Genomic DNA, 17824 nt, shown 5'->3' with positions numbered 1-17824 from the left:
CCTATAAGGATGCATTTGTGGCAAATCTGATGGCCAAATGGTAAAGAACATCTAGCCGCTCAAGAGCACCCTTACTTGCCGATCTATAAATTATGTCTTCGTAATCTAGCATGGGTAGGATGGTCATCTGAATCAGAGTTAGTTTGGCAGCTGGGGTGAAAGAAGAGCGATTACAATAGAGGATTTAACTTTAGCCTGCAGCTTTGATATGTGCTGAGAGAAGGACAGTGTACCGTCTAGCCATACTGCCAAGTACTCGTATGAGGTGACTACCTCAAGCTCTAAACCCTCAGAGGTAATAATCACACCTGTGGGGAGAGGGGCATTCTTCTTACCAAACCACATGACCTTTGTTTTGGCAGTGTTCAGAACAAGCTTAAGGGTAGAGAAAGCTTGTTAGACACTGAGAAAGCTTTGTTGTAGAGCATTTAACACACAATCCAGAGAGGGCCAGTTGAGTATAAGATTGTATCATCTCCATATAAATGGATGAGAGAGCCTCCTACTGCCTGAGCAACGTTGTTGATGTAAATTGAGAAGAGCGTGGGGCCTATGGTCGAGCATTGGGGTACTCCCTTGGTGACAGACAGTGGCTGAGACAGCAGATGTTCTGACTTTATACACTGCACTCTTTGAGAGAGGTAGTTAGCAAACCAGGCCAAAGACCCCTCAGAGACACCAATACTCTTTAGCCGGCCCACAAGAATGGAATCGTCTACCGTATCAAAAGCTTTGGCCAAGTCAATAAAAATACACAACACAGCACAACATTGCTTAGAATCAAGGTCAATGGTGACATCATTGAGGACCTTTAAAGGGGAGATCAAGCTGATCCTAACTGTTGTAGGCCTATTTTGCCCTGTTTATCAAATTTTTTGAAAAACTTGTCAAGCATCAACTGACTGCCTTTCTTGATGTCTATAGTATTTTCTCTGGTATATAATCTGGTTTCCACTCAGGTTATGGATGTTTCACTGCAACCTTAAATAAATGACGAACCGTGGCTGCTTCCAAGCAATGGGAACATCTCCAGAAAGGAGAGACAGGTTAAAAAGGTCGGAGATATTCTTGAGGTGAAGTAACTCCGCAAGATCATGGTTGACCCAGGGCTGAAACTGTTTTTTAATTATTGTTTTATTTATGGGTGTGTGTTTGTTAACAATGCCACTGAAAAAAAAAAAGAAGGTCCAAGCGTCTTCGACAGAGGGGATCAAAGCTGATTCTTTAGCATTTTACAGAGGCCAGTTCATGAAGGAAGGCTTGCTCATTAAAGTTTTTTAGCAAGTGTCTATGACAAATCCGGACAGGTCATTTCACAACTTATTTGTTGGTCAATATTATTTGTAGGTCAATATTTCAATATAAGTTTTACGGTCTCCCAACCAATTGTGCTATTATGTGTTTTTTTTTTGCGATATTTGTAAATTATTTTGTACATAATGTTTCTGCAACCGTATCTTACGGAAGAAAAGAGTTTCTGGATATCAGGACAGTGATCACTCACCTCGGATTAGACAAATATTTCTTCAACAACAACAACAACAAGCAGGACTCAAACGATATTCTTCAAACACCCCACAGGGCAGACATCCCAATTATTCGCAAAAGGAAGCAACGCAGAGGACGAAGAGCCGGATGCCCCGTCCAGACCAGCAGAAGGCAACTATGAAAGCTGCCGTTACCGTCAATATTACTCGCCAACGTGAAATCATTGGACAATAAACTGGTACGATCATGAATATCCTACCAACGGGACATCAAAAACTGTAATATCCTATGCTTCACGGAATCGTGGCTGAATGACGACATGGATATTCAGCTAGTGGGATACAAGCTGCACCGGCAGGATAGAACAGCACACTCCGGTAAGACAGGGGGCGGTCTGTGCATATTTGTAAACAACAGCTGGTGCACAAAGTCTCTAGATTTTGCAGGCCACACTACTTGCCTAGAGAGTTCTCAGCTATACTTTTCATGGCTGTTTATTTACCACCACAGACAGATTCTGGCACAAAGACCGCACTCAGTCAGCTGTATAAGGAAATAAGCAAACAGGAAACCACTCACCCAGAGGCGACGCTCCTAGTGGCCGGAGACTTTAATGCAGGGAAACTTAAATCAGTTCTACCAAATCTCTATCAACATGTTAAATGTGCAACCAGAGGGAAAAAAATTCTAGATCACTTGCACTCCACACACAGAGACGTGTACAAAGCTCTCTCTCGCCCTCCATTTGGTAAATCCGACCACAACTCTATCCTCCTGATTCCTGCTTACAAGCCAAAATTAAAGCAGGAAGCACCAGTGACTCGGTCTATAAAAAAACAGTCAGATGAAGCAGATGCTAAACTACAGGACTGCTTTGCTATCACAGACTGGAACATGTTCCGGGATTCTTCCGATGACATTGAGGAATACACCACATCAGTCAATGGCTTTATCAATAAGTGCATTGAGGACATCGTCCCCACAGTGACTGTACGTACATACCCCCAACCAGAAGCCCTGGATTACAGGCAACATTCGCACTGAGCTAAAGGGTAGAGCTGCCGCTTTCAAGGTGCTTACAAGAAATCCCGCTATGCCCTGCGACGAACCGTCGAACCATCAGGCAAAGCGTCGATACAGGGCTAAGATTGAATCATACCACACCAGCTCCGACGCTCGTCGGATGTGGCAGGGCTTGCAAACTATTACAGACTACAAAGGGAAGCACAGCCGCGAGCTGCCCAGTGACACGAGTCTACCAGACGAGCTAAATCACTTCTATGCTCGCTTCGAGGCAAGCAACACTGAGGCATGCATGAGACCATCAGCTGTTCCGGACGACTGTGTGATCACGCTCTCCGTAGCCGACGTGAGTAAGACCTTTAAACAGGTCAACATTCACAAGGCTGCGGGGCCAGACGTACAGTATTACCAGGACGTGTGCTCCGGGCATGTGCTGACCAACTGGCAGGTGTCTTCAATGACATTTTCAACATATCCCTGATTGAGTCTGTAATACCAACATGTTTCAAGCAGAAAACGTTTGACCTCTGTCATTGCCAACAAAGGGTACATAACAAAGTATTCAGATAAACTTTTGTTATTGACCAAATACTTATTTTCCACCATAATTTGCAAATAAATAAATAAAAAATCCTACAATGTGATTTTCTGGATTTTTTTCTCTCATTTTGTCTGTCATAGTTGAAGTGTACCTATGATGAAAATTACAGGCCTCTCTCATCTTTTTAAGTGGAGAACTTGCACAATTGATGGCTGACTAAATACTTTTTTGCCCCACTGTATATGCATAGTCACTTTAACAATACCTACATGTACATACTACCTCAATCAGCCTGACTAACCGGTGTCTGTATATAGCCTTGCTACTCTTTTTTCAAATGTCTTTTTACTGTTGTTTTATTTCTTTACTTATACACACACACACACACACACACACACACACACACACACACACACACACACACACACACACACACACACACACACCTTTTGTTTTTTTGCACCATTGGTTAGAGCCTGTAAGTAAGCATTTCACTGTAAGGTGAAACAGCTGTTGTATTCGGCGCACGTGACAAATAAACTTTGATTTGATTTGATAACAAAAATACAAGTCTCTCATATAGTAAATTGTCAAATATGTGACAAATATGAAACAATAACTGATTGAAGATCATTGCATGAGCAAGGTAACAAGGTAACCTCATCAGAACAACACTTCTATATGTTCTAATTATGCTACCACAATCAACGTATTAACCCTGTGCTCTGACCTCTTTCTCCCCTCTCTCTCCAGATGAAATCTCGCGTCTTGTGACGGCCGGCCGCCCAACAACCTGCCCGCTTGACCCTATTCCCTCCTCTCTTCTCCAGACCATTTCCGGAGACCTTCTCCCTTACCTCACCTCGCTCATCAACTCATCCCTGACCGCTGGCTACGTCCCTTCTGTCTTCAAGAGAGCGAGAGTTGCACCCCTTCTGAAAAAACCTACACTCGATCCCTCCGATGTCAACAACTACAGACCAGTATCCCTTCTTTCTTTTCTCTCCAAAACTCTTGAACGTGCCGTCCTTGGCCAGCTCTCCCGCTATCTCTCTCAGAATGACCTTCTTGATCCAAATCAGTCAGGTTTCAAGACTAGTCATTCAACTGAGACTGCTCTTCTCTGTATCACGGAGGCCCTCCGCACTGCTAAAGCTAACTCTCTCTCCTCTGCTCTCATCCTTCTAGACCTATCGGCTGCCTTCGATACTGTGAACCATCAGATCCTCCTCTCCACCCTCTCCGAGTTGGGCATCTCCGGCGCGGCCCACGCTTGGATTGCGTCCTACCTGACAGGTCGCTCCTACCAGGTGGCGTGGTGAGAATCTGTCTCCTCACCACGCGCTCTCACCACTGGCGTCCCCCAGGGCTCTGTTCTAGGCCCTCTCCTATTCTCGCTATACACCAAGTCACTTGGCTCTGTCATAACCTCACATGGTCTCTCCTATCATTGCTATGCAGACGACACACAATTAATCTTCTCCTTTCCCCCTTCTGATGACCAGGTGGCGAATCGCATCTCTGCATGTCTGGCAGACATATCAGTGTGGATGACGGATCACCACCTCAAGCTGAACCTCGGCAAGACGGAGCTGCTCTTCCTCCCGGGAAGGACTGCCCGTTCCATGATCTCGCCATCACGGTTGACAACTCCATTGTGTCCTCCTCCCAGAGCGCTAAGAACCTTGGCGTGATCCTGGACAACACCCTGTCGTTCTCAACTAACATCAAGGCGGTGGCCCGTTCTTGTAGGTTCATGCTCTACAACATCCGCAGAGTACGACCCTGCCTCACACAGGAAGCGGCGCAGGTCCTAATCCAGGCACTTGTCATCTCCCGTCTGGATTACTGCAACTCGCTGTTGGCTGGGCTCCCTGCCTGTGCCATTAAACCCCTACAACTCATCCAGAACGCCGCAGCCCGTCTGGTGTTCAACCTTCCCAAGTTCTCTCACGTCACCCCGCTCCTCCGCTCTCTCCACTGGCTTCCAGTTGAAGCTCGCATCCGCTACAAGACCATGGTGCTTGCCTACGGAGCTGTGAGGGGAACGGCACCTCAGTACCTCCAGGCTCTGATCAGGCCCTACACCCAAACAAGGGCACTGCGTTCATCCACCTCTGGCCTGCTCGCCTCCCTACCACTGAGGAAGTACAGTTCCCGCGCAGCCCAGTCAAAACTGTTCGCTGCTCTGGCCCCCCAATGGTGGAACAAACTCCCTCACGACGCCAGGACAGCGGAGTCAATCACCACCTTCCGGAGACACCTGAAACCCCACCTCTTTCAGGAATACCTAGGATAGGATAAAGTAATCCTTCTCACCCCCCTTAAAAGATTTAGATGCACTATTGTAAAGTGGCTGTTCCACTGGATGTCTTAAGGTGAACGCACCAATTTGTAAGTCGCTCTGGATAAGAGCGTCTGCTAAATGACTTAAATGTAAATGTAAACTCAAGTAACCTTAAATTCACCAATGTGAAAAAATAACAGCACTTTTGGAGACTAAAGATTTTATTTCTGACTGAGGCTGGATTCGATCTTGGGACCCCTGGGTCCACTCTTCCCCTTCCTCAAACACAGGAAAAAAAATTTTAAATTGTTTTTCAGCTGCTCATAAAAATAAATAATTACATATAAACACTTATATTACGAAGAGGAACCCTCCATTTTTCCCTTTTCTTTATTATTTTTCAAAAAAATGATTATTCCCTTCTTTCTCTCTTCTCCCGTTAACATACTATTGTTCCCCAGCTTTGGCGCAAATTAAGGAAAAGAGGAAAAAAAAGGGAAAAAACTGACACAGCCCCTAAGGGCCCACGGTAATGAGTGGGCATTGCAAATGAGTTATTCTGAGTGAATGACACAACTGTATCCAAACATAGGAGAGGATCCACCTAAACAGAGGAAAAAACTCCTAGTTTCAGGAAGAAGATGAAAAGGAGTACTGCTATATGGAATCTAGTGACGAGTTGCCACTTATCAAACCAATTAAGTATTTTGCATGGGGTGGAGTTAGCTGGCAGTAGACAGGTACTGGTGGCAGTGGACTTTGGCTCAGGAGGACATGCACTGGATGTGTTCTGGCCCTCCGTTCTTTTAATCAGAGGAAGCTGGAGAGCCACATATTCATCCGTGTCTCCCTCTGCTCTCTCACGATGTGTCTGAGATGGAGAAAGGGAGAAAGGAGAAGAAAGAGAAAGACAGCGAGAAAGAGAATGTTCAATCTCAACACAAATGTCATTGTAGCTACTACTGGAGAGAGAGAGAGATGTACTGGTTGGTTACTGCAATAGAGATGAGAGTGGGTTATGGTGTGTTCCACTCACCCTCTGGGGCCGTCTGTTTTGTTATGTGCCTCACGAGGAACCATAGGAGCTGTATATCTTACTGGTCTCAATGGCAAACTCTGTCCTTGTTCTTTTTCGTCACCTGAACAACCACAACCACAACAGTCACATTAAAACTCAAGCGGTGGTGAGCAGTATCTATATGCACTGGGATGTTTGGTATATTAGTGGTATGTTGAGGTTTGTATGAGGAGAAGTACCGTACGTGCATACATTTTTTGTATTGGTGGTCCTGGCTACAAGAACGCCAGGATAGTGGGTTCGATTCCCAGGACCACCAATACAAAAAATGTATGCACGCTTGAAGTCGCTTTGGATAAAAGCATCTGCTAAATGGCGTATATTATTATATTATATTTTATAACAAAGAGACAAGGCTAACTCTTAACAAGTGTGAGAAGATACACATTCATCATCATGGGTGTCCTTTTAATTGAGTTGTAGTACTGGGAACTTCACATGAATACAATCTGTTGCAGTTTCTCAGTTTAGATCAACATTGAGATAAGCCTTCAATGTATCTAGATGTAGTACCTTTATGATTTGTTTTCCACTAAATGAGCTGTGACAAAGATTGCATCTGCTTCATGGTTGAGAGGTTGAAATGCTATGATTTTCTCTGTTTGATAAACCCTAATGGAAACGTTGTCATGTTAATCTTGACATGTCTAAATGATATGCTACCATCACTAGACTTCAACTGTTGAGATTCTTTTCCACTTCAGTGACATTTCCCAGTTCTCACGTGTGTACTGTATTTGGCATATAACAACACTTCCAAATGAATTTAATGAACAAAGAGCAGCTTTTCAAAACCCAGTTTGAAGTTAGAGTTGCATAAAAGCAGAGAAAAAGGGAACCAGCAAGAAAAATTCACCATGGTGTTGTTATAACACATACAGCTGAATTCGGAAGTTTACATACGCTTAGGTTGGAGTCATTAAAACTTGTTTTTCAACCACTCCACAAATTTCTTGTTAACATACTATAGTTTTGGCAAGTCGGTTAGGACATCTACTTTGTGCTTGACACAAGTAATTTGTCCAACAATTGTTTACAGACAGATTATTTCACACAATTCCAGTGGGTCAGAAGCTAACATACACTAAGTTGACTTTCCGTTTAAACAGCTTGGAAAATTCCAGAAAATGATGTGATGGCTTTAGAAGCTTCTGATAGGCTAATTTACATAATTTGAGTCAATTGGAGGTGTACCTGTGGATTTATTTCAAGGCCATACCTTCAAACTCAGTGCCTCTTTGCTTGACATCACGGGAAAATCAAAAGAAATCAGCCAAGACCTCAGAAAACAAATTGTAGACTTCCAAAAGTCTGGTTCATCCTTGGGAGCAATTTCCAAACGCCTGAAGGTACCGCGTTCATCAGTACAAACAATAGTACGCAAGTATAAACACCATGGGACCACGCAGCCATTTTACCGCTCAGGAAGGACATGCATTCTGTCTCCTAGAGATGAACGTACTTTGGTGTGAAAAGTGAAAATCAATCCCAGAACAACAAATCAAATTTGACCGTGAAATGCTTCCTTACAAGCCCTTAACCAGCAATGAAGTTCAAGACATAGAGTTAAGAATTTTTTGGTCAAATAAACTAAAGTAAAAAATGTAATACAATAAGATTACATAACAAAAACGAGGCTATATACAGGGGTTACCGGTACCAAGTCAATGTGCGGGGGTATAGCTGAGTCAAGGTAATTTGTACATGTAGGTAGGGATAAAGTGACTATGCATAGATTATGAACTGTGAGTCATCAAATACCTACCAAAAAACAAGAGGATGACCTGTATTTTCTCTGCCTGTCAGGATTTGTGACAGCAGATCAGTAACTCTGCCCAGAGGAACAATCTGAAACATTGCATCTGGTATAACAATGTTCAGGTCTTACTAGAACTAAGGCAAGTGTACTGTAGTATACAGTGTTACTGCACTCCAAGTGTAGAGAACCACATGAGATCAGCCACACAGGAGTCTCCAATAACTGTGGTCACCATCACCACACATGTCAATCTGTCCAATGATCCTCAACAGCTACCAACTATCTGTAAGTTCAATGGCAGATGGATTCAATCAATGTGCAGCTTGCGCAATGACATACCACCCCAGAATCACTGGCTGACTTATTTGAGCCATATGTGTATCTGAAAACATTTGCATTCTTTAAATAATTGGAGGTTTTATGTGGTGTACTTTATTGATTTTGTGATAGAAAGGATGTACTGAATGTTGAATGGTGGACCAGGTGATACATTTCTACCAGTTTCCCTTAAGGTGATTGTTTCTAATGAAACTATTTCTGGTTCAAAAGATACTGTTGGTGAATTTGTGTGAAAACGTCAACGAATGTTGAAAGCTTAATCTTCTGTAACCAGACCTTGATGCCACAGAGTTAACGAGAAGTTATGTTCCCTCATTAGTCTACCACATTAACCACACATGCCCAATTGGACTGGAAATGGGTGTCAGTGTTGGAAAACTCTGGGTAAGGGTTTGGAAAACTCAAGTTATGAAAACAAAATCAGGACATCTCATACAAGTTATTTGTTTTTGGTGTCACATGTGGTGCCACCGTTTGGACATGTTAATAGTTGCCAACCAGATATATATGTTTTCCTTTACTATAATGACTGGGCTAAAACAGTGTGCTTTAAACAATTAAGAGATGTCTGACATTCAAGCCAACACTTTGATTGCAAAAAAACCCAGACTTCTCCTTTATGGACAGCAGATCCATGTGAAATGAGGCAAAATAAAATAATATAATTCTCTTTTTTCCTCAAATAAGTAGTTTCAATGGAAAAGTGTTTTCTTGAATCTTATTTTCTTTGGTCTACCGCTGAGGTGCCAACCACAGTAGCTTTAATATCGGCAGTTCTCTCTCTTTATGTAACACATCCCATGTTTTCTAATTCCCACAGCTGCTGGATCCAATTAGGTTATAGCTGCTTCTATAAGTGCCAGCTTGTTTCAACAAGGATTTCCCAGTTACTGGAACAGAATATGATTGATTTGTACCATTGAAGAAATATGATGGATAGATACTACCAGTACTTTTATCACTACTGTTACACCAATCCCTGTACTACTACAGAAACAGCTTCTATAATAAAAAGACAGACCAACTGCATTTCAAACAGACAGCACTGAAGATTATGTTTCACAAGGGTAAAAGCAGGGCTAAAAGCACACAGGGCATGTCCTCATTTTATCTCCAATCAGTGCACTCTGCCTGCTCCTGCTGAACAGTTTCAAGTGGAGGTTGAGGTGACAATTGATGAGAGGGTGTCAAAGAACCGACACCTTCTACAGAGTCATCCCCATCCAGCAGCCAATCATATCACATACAGAGCCAGTCATCCACAACCATCAGCCAATCATTGTCCACCAACAGACCCTCTTCTGATCACACCCCACCTTATTGGTTCAACAGTATGCACATCCACTGTACCCACTCAGCCTTGAGTATTCTTCTATCTGGACACATTGTCCTACCTCTGCACCAAGGGAACAAGTGCAGGCATAGGGACTTTTTATTTTTAGTGCATAGCGCCCTACCTACTTTACCTAACTGTTTATTTTAGCTAAGATCAGAGGGAAGAGGGTGCTTACCTGGCGGCTTGTCTGACACTGCCAAATACAATACAAAGTAGAGTTATAAACCTTGGCTGTGAAATAAATTATTAAAACTGAAATGCAGTAGCTAAGGATTCCCTGAGGTGTAATCCTTCCTATTTTCCATCCCCTGTGGCATTTTATGGGAAAATTAAACTTACCAACATACATAACATTGACAAAAGTATGTGGATACCTGCTCGTTGAACATCTCATTCCAAAATATAACAGCCTCCACTCTTCTGGGAAGGCTTTCCACTAGATGCTGGAACATTGCTGTGGGGATTTGCTTCCATTCAGCCACAAGAGCATTAGTGAGGTCAGTCACAGATGTTTGGCGATTAAGCCAGGCTCTCAGTCGGCGTTCCAATTCATCCCAAAGGTGTTCAATGGGGTTGAGGTCAGGTCTCTGTGCAGGCCAGTCAAATTCTTCCACACCGATCTCAACAAACCATTTCTGGAACACGCTTTGTGCACAGGGGCATTGTCATGCTGAAACAGGAAAGGGCCTTCCCCAAACTGTTGCCACAATGTTGGAAGCAGAAAATCGTCTACAATGTCATTGTATGCTGTAGCATTAACATTTCTCTTCACTGGAACTAAAGGGCCTAGACCGAACCATGAAAAACAGCCCCAGACCATTATTCTTCCTCCACCAAACTTTACAATTGGCACTATGCATTAGGGCAGGTAGCGTTCTCCTGGCTTCCGCCAAACACAGATTTGTCCCCACACTGCCAGATGGGGAAGTGAGATTCATCACTCCAGAGAATGTGTTTCCACTGCTCCAGTCCGATGAAGGTGAGCATTATATCACTCCAGCCGACACTTGCCATTGCGAATGGTGATCTTAGGCATGTGTCTCGGCCACGGAAACACATTTCATGAAGCTCCCAACGAACAGTTATTGTGCTGATGTTGCTTCCAGGGGCAGTTTGGAACTCGGAGGTGAGTGTTGCAAATGAGGACAGACAATTTTTATGCTCTACACGCTTCAACACTTTGTGTTCCCTTTGTGTGAGCTTGTGTGGCCTACCACTTTGCGGCTGAGCCATTGTTGCTCCTAGACACTTCACAATAACACCACTCACAGTTGACTGGGGCAGCTCTAGAATGGCAGAACTTTGACGAACTGACTTGTTAGAAAGGTGGCATCCTATGATGGTGCCACGTTGAAAGTCACTGAGCTCTTATATACAGCCATTCTACTGCCAATGTTCGTTAATTGAGATTGCATGGCTGTGTGCTCGACTTTAAACGCCTGTGACCAATGGGCCTTGCTGAAATAGCCAAATACACTAATTTGAAGGGGTGTCCACATACTTTTGGCCATGTAGTGTACTTGGAGACTTGATGCCTTTTATTTATTTATCTACTTATACATTTTTCTATGGGGTTGATCAGCTTTAATACTGCAGATAGATTGTAGCTTCCATCAATTTAATAGCCTGCATCATATCCAATCCCCATCAAAAAATGTAAATATATATATATACAGTTGAAGTCGGAAGTTCACATACACTGGAGTCATTAAAACTCGTTTTTCAACCTCTCCACAAATTTCTTGTGAACAAACTATAGTTTTGGCAAGTTGGTTAGGACATCTACATTGTGCATGACACAAGTCATTTATCCAACAATTCTTTAGTCAGATTATTTCACTTTAATTCACTGTATCACAATTCCAGTGGGTCAGAGGTTTACATACACTAAGTTGACTGTGCCTTTAAACAGCTTTGAAAATTCCAGAAAATGATGTCATGGCTTTAGAAGCTTCTGATATGCTAATTGACATAATTTCAGTCAATTGGAGATGAACCTGTGGATGTATTTCAAGGCCTACCTTCAAACTCAGTGCTTATTGGCTTGACATCATGGTAAAATCAAAAGAAATCAGTCAAGACCTCAAAAAAAAAAATGTAGACCTCCACAAGTCTGGTTCATCATTGGGAGCAATTTCCAAATGCCTGAAGGTACTACGCTCATCTGTACAAACAATAGTACGCAAGTATAAACACCATAGGACGACGCCGTCGTCATATTGCTCAGGAAGGAGACGCTTTCTGTCTCCTAGAGATGAATGTACTTTGGTGTGAAAAGTACAAATCAATCACAGAACAACAGCAAAGGACCTTGTAAAGATGCTGGAGGAAACAGGTACAAAAGTATCTATAGCCACAGTAAAACGAGTCCTATATCGACATAACCTGAAAGGCTGTTCAGCAAGGAAGAAGCCACTGCTCCAAAACCGCCATAAAAAAGCCAGACTACAGTTTTTAACTGCACATGGGGACAAAGACCATACTTTTTGGAGAAATGTCTTTTGGTCTGATGAAACAAAAATATAACTGTTTGGTCATAATGACCATCGTTATGTTTGGAGGAAAAAAGGGGAGGCTTGCAAGCCGAAGACCACCATCCCAACCGTGAAGCACGGGTTGGCAGCATCATCTTGTGGGGGTGCTTTGCTGCAGGAGGGACTGGTGCACTTCACAAAATAGATGTCATCATGAGGTAGGAAAATTATGTGGATATATTGAAGCAACATCTCAAGACATCAGTCAGGAAGGTAAAACTTGGTTGCAAATGGGTCTTCCAAATGGACAATGACCCCAAGCATACTTACAAAGTTGTGGCAAAATGGCTTAAGGACAACAAAGCCAAGGTATTGGAGTGGCCATTACAAAGCCCTGACCTCCATCCTATAGAACATTTGTGGGCAGAACTGAAAAGGCGTGTGCGAGCACGGAGGCCTACAAACTTGACTCCGTTACACCAGTTCTGTCAGGAGGAATGAGCCAAAATTCCCCCAAATACTAATACTAATACTAATTGAGTGTATGTAAACTTCTGACCCACTGGGGATGTTATGAAAGAAATAAAGCTGAAATAAATAATTCTCTCTACTATTATTCTGACAATTCACATTCTTCAAATAAAGATCCTAACTGACCTGAGACAGGGAATTTGTACTAGGATTAAATGTCAGGAACTGTGAAAAACTGAGTTTAAATGTATTTGGTTAAGGTGTATGTAAACTTCTGACTTCAACTGTACCTGCTGGAGTGCATGCTAGGGGTGGGTGTTGCTATGGCGACCACAATTGAGTGTTACTCCATGCAGTTTAGTCATCTCAACCTGCTCAAATGACGCATTATTTATGACAAGATTTAGTTGAGGTTTAGGGTTTAGTGACTGTTTTGTTCCAAATAGAATGGTTTTAGTTTTACAAATATTTAGGGCTAACTTATACGTTAACACCCACTCTGAAACTAACTGCAGCTTTTTGTTGAGTGTCGCAGTCATTTCAGTCGCTGTAGTAGCTGACGAGTATAGTGTTGAGTCATCCGCATACATAGAAACTCAGGTTTTACTCAAAGTCAGTGTAATGTCGTTAGTAAAAATTTTAAAATGCAAGGGCTTTTGTGGCTTTTGTTGCAGGGCTTGCAAACCATTACAGACTACAAAGGGAAGCAAAGCCGAGAGCTGCCCAGTGACACGAGCCTACCAGACAAGCGAAACTACTTCTATACTCGCTTCGAGGCAGGGATGGTGTTCTTCGGCTTGCAAGCCTCCCCCTTTTTCCTCCAAACATAACGATGGTCATTACTGCCAAACAGTTTTATTTTTGTTTCATCAGACCAGAGGACATTTCTCCAAAAAGTACGATCTTTGTCCCCATGTGCAGTTGCAAACCATAGTCTGGCTTTTTTATGGCAGTTTTGGAGCAGTGGCCTCTTCCTTGCTGAGTGGGCTTTCAGGTTATAGGCTGATATAGGACTTGTTTTACTGTGGCTATAGATACTTTTGTACCTGTTTCCTCCAGCATCTTCACAAGGTCCTTTGCTGTTGTTCTGGGATTGATTGCACTTTTCGCACCACAGTACATTCATCTCTAGGAGACATGCATCTCCTTCCTGAGCAGTATTACGGCGGCATGGTCCCATTGTGTTTATACTTGTGTACGGATGAACGTGGTACTTTCAGGCATTTGGAAATTGCTCCCAAGGATGAACAGACTCGTGGAGGTCTACAATTTGTTTGGCTGATTTCTTTTGATTTTCCCATGATGTCATGCGAAGAGGCACTGAGTTTGAAGGTAGGCCTTGAAATACATCCACAGGTACTCCTCCAACTGACTCAAATCATGTAACGATCGTTGTTGGAAGGATTGGACCAAGGTTCCATATATTTATTAATGTGAACCAGCAACAAAACAAATAACGTATAACAAAACGAAACGTCCAGCATTGTCGGGCTCAAAGCAACAATACAAAATCAAGATCCCAGAAACAACAGGTGGGAAAAGGCTGCCTAAATATGATCCTCAATTAGTTACAACGAATGACAACTGCCTCTGATTGGGAACTATACTGGGCCAACCTAGAAAAAAAACTAGAATGCCCACCCTAGTCACACCCTGGCCTAACCAAATAGAGAAATAAAAAGATCTCTAAGGTCAGGGCATGACAAATCAGAAGCTTCTAAAGCCATGACATCATTTTCTGGAATTTTCCAAGCTGTTTAAAGTCACAGTCAATTTAGTGTATGTAAACTTCTGACCCACTGGAATTGTGATACAGTGAATTATAAGTGAAATAATCTGTCTGTAAACAATTGTTGAAAAAAGTACTTGTGTCATGCACAAAGTAGATGTCCTAACCGACTTGCCAAAACTATAGTTTGTTAACACTAAATTTATGGAGTGGTTGAAAAACTAGTTTTAATGACTCCAACCTAAGTGTATGTTAACTTCCGACTTCAACTGTATATTTCACTGGTCATCCCCAAAGCCAACACCCCCTTTGGCCCCCTTTCCTTCCAGTTCTCTGCTGCCAATAACTGGAACGAATTGCAAAAATCACTGAAGTTGGAGACTTATATCTCCCTCACTAACTTTAAGCATCAGCTGTCAGAGAAGCTTACCGATTGCTGCAGCTGTACACAGCCCATCTGTAAATAGCCCATCCAACCAACCTCATCCCATATTTGTTTTTGTTTTTCTCTGCACACCAGTATTTCTACTTGCACATCCTTATCTGCACGTCTATCACTCCAGTGTTAATTGCTGAATTGTAATTACTTTGCCACTCTGGCCTATTTATTGCCTTACCCCCTTACTTCATTTGCACACATTGTGTACAGATTTTTCTATTGTGTTATTGACTGTACGTTTGTTTATCCCTTGTGTAACTCTGTGTTGTTGTTTGTCGCACTGCTTTGCTTTATCTTGGCCAGGTCGCAATTGTAAGTTAGAACTTGTTCTCAACTGGCCTACCTGGTTAAATAAATTGTAATAATTATAATAATAAAACAATTATAATAATTTGTAAACTGTCATGGTCAAAACATATTGATGCAGTAGCAGCTAAGATGGGGAGAACCTGGGAGGACTGGGGACCGTCGCCGGAAGCTCTGGACTGGGGACCGTCGCCGGAAGCTCTGGACTGGGGACCGTCGCCGGAAGCTCTGGACTGGGGACCGTCGCCGGGAGCTCTGGACTGGGGACCGTCGCCGGAAGCTCTGGACTGGGGACAGTCGCCGGAAGCTCTGGACTGGGGACCGTCGCCGGAAGCTCTGGACTGGGGACCGTCGCCGGAAGCTCTGGACTGGGGACCGTCGCCGGAAGCTCTGGACTGGGGACCGTCGCCGGAAGCTCTGGACTGGGGACCGTCGCCGGAAGCTCTGGACTGGGGACCGTCGCCGGAAGCTCTGGACTGGGGACCGTCGCCAGGAGCTCTGGACTGGGGACCGTCGCCGGAAGCTCTGGACTGGGGACCGTCGCCGGAAGCTCTGAACTGTGAACCGTCACTATATAACTGTGAACCATCGGTATATAACAAAGATATGAGATAAACTTTTGTTATTGACCAAATACTTATTTTCCACCATAATTTGCAAATAAATTCATAAAGAATCCTACAATGTGATTTTCTGGATTTTTTTTCTCATTTTGTCTGTCATAGTTGAAGTGTACCTATGATGAAAATTCCAGGCCTCTCTCATCTTTTTAAGTGGGAGAACTTGCACAATTGGTGGCTGACTAAGTACTTTTTTGCCCCACTGTATGTGGTAGTGGTGGAGTAGGGGCCTGATGGCACACAGTGTGTTGTGAAGTCTGTGAATGTATTGTAATGTTTAAAAATGGAATAAACTGCCTTAATTTTGCTAGACCCCAGGAAGAGTAGCTACTGCCAAAGCAGCAAAGCAAATGGGGATCCATGACAAATACAAATACAAGTACAAATGCATCCGACGAGCATCGGAGCTGGCGTAGTACGATTTGATCTTAGTCCTGTTTTGGCGTTTTGCCTGTTTGATTGTTCGTCGGAAGGCATAGCGGGATTCCTAATAAGCTTCCGGGTTAGAGTCCAACTCCTTGAAAGCGGCAACTCTAGCCTTTAGCTCAGTGCAGATGTTGCCTGTAATCCATGGCTTCTGGTTGGGGCATGCATTTACGGTCACTGTGGGGACAACGTCGTCGATGCACTTATTGATAAAGCCAGTGACTGATGTGGTGTACTCCTCAATGCCGTCGGAAGAATCCCAGAACATATTCCAGTCTGTGATAGCAAAACAGTCCTGTAGCTTAGCATCTGCTTCATCTGACCACTTTTTTACAGACAGAGTCACTTGTGCTTCCTGCTTTCGTTTTTTTCTTGTAAGAGGGATTTTTTTATATTTTTTTATTTATTTTACCTTTATTTAACTAGGCAAGTCAGTTAAGAACACATTCTTATTTTCAATGACGGCCTGGGAACAGTGGGTTAACTGCCTGTTCAGGGGCAGAACGACAGATTTGTACCTTGTCAGCTCAGGGGTTTGAACTTGCAACCTTCCGGTTACTAGTCCAACGCTCTAATCACTAGGCTACCCTGCCACCCCAATCAGGATGATAGAATCATGGTCAGATTTGCCAAATAGAGGGCGAGGGAGAGCTTTGTACGCGTCTCTGTGTGTGGAGTAAAGGTGGTCTAGAGTTTTTTCCCCCTCTGGTTGAACATTTAACTTGCTGATAGAAATTTGGTAAAATAGATGTAAGTTTCCCTGCATTAAAGTCCCCGGCCACTAGGAGTGCCGCCTCTGGATAAGCATTTTCCTGTTTGCTTATGACGTAATACAGCTCATTGAGTGCGGTCTTAGTGCCAGCATCAGTCTGTGGTGGTATGTAGACTGCTAAGAAAAATAGAGATGAAAACTCTCTAGGTAGATAGTGTGGTCTACAGCTTATCATGAGATACTCTACATCAGGCGAGCAAAACCTAGAGACTTCCTTAGATATTGTGCACCAGCTGTTGTTTACAAATATACATAGTATTATTAAGTATTATTATATTATTGATCAATTGACTATGACTTTTCAAATCCCGCAGTAGTGCTATCTACAGAGTTAGCTCCAGGTAAATGCTGCACTCCTCCAACAATTTTTGGACCAGCCACCAAAAACAAGCTACAGTACATATGGAAAGTACCAAAACAAATGATCGAATGAGTCGTTCTCTTTGAAGAAATAGCTTTTCAATTGTATACTTGAATATTTTTGTCATCAATCATTTGGTATAAGGAAAAGCTTGGAATAATCATCGTTGTTAGTTTTCAATGCTAGATGGGCTGTGTTTGACATTTGCTCTTACAACACGTTTACTTCCACATCCTTCCCAGCCAGGTGTCCATCATGCAGTGTACTACTTAGTATGCTAACACAATTGAAATGTAACTTTATGTGAGCCAAAGTGTCCTTAATACTGAAAGGTCCTTCTCAGAACAGTCTTACAGAGAAAGCATTTTTAGATAC

The sequence above is a fragment of the Oncorhynchus nerka genome, linkage group LG25 (assembly GCF_034236695.1).
Source record: "Oncorhynchus nerka isolate Pitt River linkage group LG25, Oner_Uvic_2.0, whole genome shotgun sequence".
NCBI lineage: Eukaryota > Metazoa > Chordata > Actinopteri > Salmoniformes > Salmonidae > Oncorhynchus > Oncorhynchus nerka.
This window is presented reverse-complemented; position numbering follows the sequence as displayed.